This window comes from Pteropus alecto, unplaced genomic scaffold (assembly GCF_000325575.1).
Source record: "Pteropus alecto unplaced genomic scaffold, ASM32557v1 scaffold92, whole genome shotgun sequence".
In the NCBI taxonomy this organism is placed as follows: Eukaryota; Metazoa; Chordata; class Mammalia; order Chiroptera; family Pteropodidae; genus Pteropus; species Pteropus alecto.
Genome location: NW_006432447.1, coordinates 6,524,458 through 6,530,457, shown reverse-complemented (window position 1 = coordinate 6,530,457; position 6,000 = coordinate 6,524,458).

Genomic DNA, 6,000 nt, shown 5'->3' with positions numbered 1-6,000 from the left:
TGGGAATATGAGACTGTGCCCTAAGATGGCTTGGCAAGTCCCCCAATATCTCTACAAGCATGACTGGGCAAAACAGAGAAAGAGAAGCCAGGTATGTTACATAAGCCTGCTCACGTCTTCAGCTCTGGAAAACAGATCTGCTGAGACGAGTTTAACACTAGTTTGCCCAGGGCTTTTATGGAACAGTCACTCCCTTGGGAGGCTTCCAGTGTGGATGAGCTCATCCCCAGTTCCCAGAGCTGTCCTGATGCCCTTGGCATTGGCTTTGGAAAGCAATGAGGGCCTCTCGGCAGGCCATCTCTTGACTTAGTCTTGCCTCTAATATATAGCATAAACTAAAACAACTCTCCAGTGCTTGGATCTTTCTGCATTCTAGGGCATGTATTTCAGATCCTCAGCCTAAAATTAAATGCCACAAACAATGTAAGAAATGTTTTCTACCAATTAGTCCCTTCGGCCATGATCGAGCACAGCCTTTGCTCCCAGCAGGAGCATGTCCTCCAAATGTGCAGGTCCCTGTGTAACCCGGTGGTGCGCGGTGGCTGGGGCAGGAGCCCAGGGGCTTCTCCAGTGACTCTCTCCTGGCTGACAGGCCCTTCAGCCCATTGTGGAACCCTAACAGCAGCCTGTTCATATATTAATAAGTACTAGACCATGAGCAAAGGATGGGAAAGTTCTAGATCGCTCATATGTTCAATCCGCTGCCTCTCATATGAGCGTTTATAGACTAAGAAGGCAATGTTCCATCTCTTTATTTTGTTCTGAAAGGGTTTAACACTAACACATTTTTGAACACCACCAAGCAATTCTGGTATCTTCCCAGGCTAAGTCACTTCTTAAATCCACATTTCTCAAACTGTCTTCCAGAGACCCCAAATTTTTCAATGTGTTAATAAAGTGTCCCTTTCAAATATGCCAAAGCAGAATGGCGAGGCCGCATAGGTCCAGGAATTGGGAGGCCTGCCTCTCTTCCTCCCACTAGCCAGACCCTCCCTTATTGCTTCCCAAATCACTGGGAGCTGGTAGCCTTAGGCACTTAGTGGTTCTTAACCTTTCATGTGCCAGAGACTTCTTTGGCAGAGTGGTGGAGCCTATGGACCCCTCGGAATAATGACTAAGTGCATAAAATAAAATGATTTTAGGAAGAAAACCAATTATATTGACATTTGGTTATCAAAAACCTAAGAAAAAAGAAATATGTGATATTATATGTGCCTCTTTATTAACTCATTAAATAACAAGTCCAAGTGGCAGTTCTATTGCCTACTATGCTTTTGAAGCAGTGATGCATGAAAGTAATATTTTGAGATGTCTGCAACGCTGTAATGAAATACGAAAATATCTGTGATTTCCATGGGAAGAAAGCCCCCCAGTCCTGCTAGCACTGCTGTGGCTTATGGCCTACGTTCCTAATGGAATAAAAACTCAATGTCAGTGAGTGCTTACTGAGAATAATATCCAAGTTCATGGCATACTCAGTTCTATCCTCGGACCCCAAGGTAGGGAGTCTGTGGACTCCAGGTTAAGAATTTAGAGTCTTCGAGCTTACTTAAGCTTTACCTCGTATCTGGTCAGTCTGGTTCTCTGTGAGCATTCACTTGTGTAGAGGGGGCAGTATTTGTGCTTAGCGTCACCTGTGACTCTAAGAACTTAGTCTTTAAATGCACGTGACCACAGACCAACTTACACACTTATTATGCATGGTGTATCTTTGGTCATCTTGGAGAACTAGTGTTGCACATTTAACAGGTCAGAACATTCCACCTGAGTTATCGGGGGATCCGGGGTCTTGGAAGCCCTTGCATTTGGGGCAGCTAGGTCCTAGAGCCCAGGATGATTAGAGCCTCTGGCCTGGGGCTCCCTGGAGGAGAGCCAGGTTTGGTTAAGCAGTCCACAGTCTCTATACAGTACAAGTCTAGTGAATGGCATGTGGCATCTTGGGCTTACTGCATGTGACCAAGGAGAAGCTGGACCACTCGTACATCTCCTTTGACAGATCTGCAGAGGGTATCACTGTCCACTGTGGACAAGGAGCAGGGGTCCATGACATGCTGGAGGAGCTGGTACCCCAAGAAAACTTTCAGCTCCAAAATAGCCACCTGGGGACTGTGGGGCAAGAGACGGGTGGGCGTGAGTGGGTGTGGGGAGGCAGGTGGAGTTCCTGTGGGTGCAACTCTAGATGGCAGTCCAAACCTGTCTTCACAAAAAATTCAATAGGCTGAATCTTTCTGGAATCTCAAGTCATGTATTTTGGATCCTTGACCTAAAATTCAATACTACAAACAAGGCAAAAAGTATTATCCAGCAATGCTGGTATACCCTGCTGCCTCTCACCCCAAGCCAGCTACAGGGTGACTGATTACTCCAACAAGAAACAGAAGTTGTCCAAATTAGTGTTTCGTGTTATTTAATATTAGGTCTGAAAATGTTTTATTGGAGTCAAAATCTACTCATAATATTACTAGAAACTTCAACAATAAATTTGTCAATTAAAGAAGAGGATTTAAAATTTAAGTCTGAAGATACAATTTGTATTGTTGTAATTTTCAAATGAAGAAACTACTACCTGCGAAGTTTCTCATTAAAGCAAACCATGAATAATTTAAGACATTGTTAATTAAAAATATCCTGATCAAGGATTGTGTGTAACAATTTCAAGCATAGAATCCTGATATAAAAAATTAAGGTCATGAAAGTGAGCTCAGCGTTTTCATTAAAGTTTTCTGAAAACTGGAATTTTCATGTAAATTCAAGGTCTTATCTAATACTTGCATTTTACTTTTATCATTAAATATTTCAGTTTACCCCATAATTAAATATTTCAGTTTACCCCAGAGGGCGGCGCGAATATTGTCTCTGCTTTTCAGGGCAGTCCTCTCTTCAATATTCAGCCCTGAGATCAGAAGACCTCCATGGTGAGGGCCTGGCATGAGTTCTGGCACGTTATAGACCAGCCCTTCCTTCTCTTTATGCTCAGCTAAAACATTTCTGCAGCTAAAATCTATTCTGATTAATGGCTAAACATATGTGGGCTACTCAGATGACAGTTCATCCATTTATTAATTCATTCATCAAACATTTAATCAAGCAAACCCCTGATCTTAGAAGACTGAGCTCCTGCTATTCCCTGAAGATACCACACAGACCCCAGCTCACTTTATGCTCCCAAAACCTCTGACAAGTATGCAAGGCCGCTTAGCAACACACCTGTGCCCTTAGCCATTTGCATCACCAATGCTTGAAGACTGTCCCAGCTCTTAGGGCAATGGGACCCAGTGAAATGAGTCTGAGATTGGAGAGAGAAAGGGTCCTCAAAGCCAGCTCTCTGCTCAGCAGCTGTACGCCCTTGGGCGGTTTCTTCATATGCAGAATGTGGACTCTGATTCTCCCTGAGCAAGACGGCCACCAGACCTGGAAAGAGAATCGAAGAGCTGTAGATGGAGCTTCGCAGGTAATTTCAGTCATAGAAGAGAGCGGCTGGAAGAAAGCAAGCTCAGGGGCAGGCGGCTGACCTGGCCTGGGAGACAGGGTCTGGGAGACAATCAGAGGGGCAGACACAGGGTTGCCCTGTTCGGCCATCCCATCCAAAGGGAACACTGCAACTTAGTAACTGACTTATTTGTCCTGAGGGTGGGATGATCACAAAGGAAGTGGGAGGCGGGGGGAGAGGGGACAGCCTCCAAAGGCCCCCGGCATCCTGGCTACACTTAATTTTTTATAATATAATAAAACATTACTTTTTAGATACCCTTGATATTTACATACATACAAATACATATACAGGTCAGCAAAGTGTTCATTGGAAAATTTGAATCCTGCTCATTTTTTGTATTAAATAAATGTTCCCGCATTTTTCCTTATCACCGTTCTTTGTCCATATGGGAGCTGCCAGGGGCTCCTCACTCGTAACATCTGTACTACATTAATCATGCAGCCCAATTGTTCTTGGTCATTCGTGGTGTGACCGCCCCTCTGCCTTCATGCCACAAGCCTCTCCACAGTCCTCCCTGCCACCCTGGAGCAGGGCGGCACTATCTTGGTCCCTGCACAGCCAGGGTGGAATGATGGCTGATTTCTTGTGTCAGGGAGGCAGTCAGCCGTCCCCTTGATGGAAACAAACCAATCTCGGCACAAGCCGAAGGCGGCGGGTCTCCGAGAAGAGGGGCACTCCTGCCATCGATCAGCTGCCCTGATTGCTTCGTGGTGGCAAACATCACGAGCACTCCCAGCCAGGTGGCCATTTTTCTCTTCCTGTAAATACACATTTCCCACAGGGCCAAAGGAGCTCACTGCCTGGCATACGGTATTTCAGTTAGTCGGGATAAAGAAGGAAATGACTATTTGGAGGTTGTAACTCAACAATCTTTTTGGTCGACAGCCACATAAATAAATCCAGTGATCTATTAATTCATTTTTGAAATGACAAAATGTTCACTTTAAAAATTTACTGATCGCTCATTTTAAGTGCAAGGTATTGTTTGATCGTGGAGGTGAAACAGCAAAAAAGGCTGGGTCAGGCTCCTTCTTCCTGGAGCGAAACGTCTGGACTCCAGGCGGGAGGTTGGGGGGCATCCTCCTGGAGCCTCGAGGTGGTCGGGAGGCCTCTGGTGCACCCTCAGAAAGATGGTTCGGGTTGTCAGTGGACTAGGTTGGTGGAAAGCCAGTGCTTACCCACTGGTCTGAATAATCCCCTTTGTTATTTTGGTGTTAGCCTGATTTAGCTGCCTTTATGTCAGGATTGGCAAATGCATTGTATACCTCACCCTTCAATACGGTGTCCATAGATCACTAGCTAATCACGATACTCTTTCCTGTGGAGCTGGATATAATCTCAGAATCCTTCTTAATCAATGCTTCAGGCGACAATGACCAAACGTCTGGACAGCTGGTTTACCATAAGACATGAAACCATTCCACAAGGCCTATCCAGGTTTCCTTCTCATCCTCACACCCTCAGGAGACAACCTTGAGGCTCTTTGTCTCCTACCCCGCATCCTGCAGGTGCTTCGCTTTAGAGGATTGGCCTCCAGGACAACCCTGCTCAAAGAAACCCTGAGCTTTGCCTGTTCACTTGAGCATCGTTTTCTAAAATATCAACTTTCCTGAAGACAGTCCCGCATACTCAGGCTTTGTTAGTAGAAAATATTTATGCTTTCTGATCTTAAATAACCAAAGAGCTGTCATTTCACAGTTCTTTCCTAAGATAACAGGTTCTCCTGGGGGTTGGGAGCTTTCCTGCAGAAAGGTTTACTTGTCAGGCTCTGTTTGGGTAGGTGTGGGTGGGACCAGCCGCTGTCTTTAGCTCTGTGTGCTCCTCCACAGAAACACCGAGCTTAGGTTGTAGGGTCTCTTTCAAACAGGGTCCTGGGGGGAAAATCTGGGGTAGGAAACACAATTAGATAAAAGAAAGGCAATTTCATAAAACTTCATTGCCAAAGAGTCCCTAGCCATCCTCTGCTGCTAACCTTCGTTGGTGGGGTGGCCAGTCCCCTGTGGGTAATCTGACTAACGAGATGTAGCTATCAGGGCTCTGCCACTGCCCACCGCATGGTCTCAGGTCCCCCTCTGGCTGCGGTGCTAAGAGCCCTTGTACACACTGTCACCTAGGAGTGAAGACCTCAGCACCTAGCCTCTTCAGAGTCCAGAAAAAAGAGGGGACTTTGGGATTTTTCCTGCCTCCCTATTAAAGCCAGTTTGTGTTTGAAGACCTACCTTTTCCACAGAGCACCTGACAAAAATTATGCCTTCTTCAGAGATGGGGAACTTCTTCTGAAAGGCTTTCGTGGAAACCTTGTCTTAACACAACCCAACAGTCTTGGTGTTCATATACGAGGAAACATGGAGAGTCGTGGGGTGGATGGGGCTTCATGTCATCACAGGAAGGAATCACAATGCTGTAGCTGAGAGACGAGGAGGGCCTGAACCATGGCAAAGGCCATGCGGTAGAGTGGACGTGTAGTTGGGGGAGTAGGTCGGACACGAGACACACACAGAACAGAC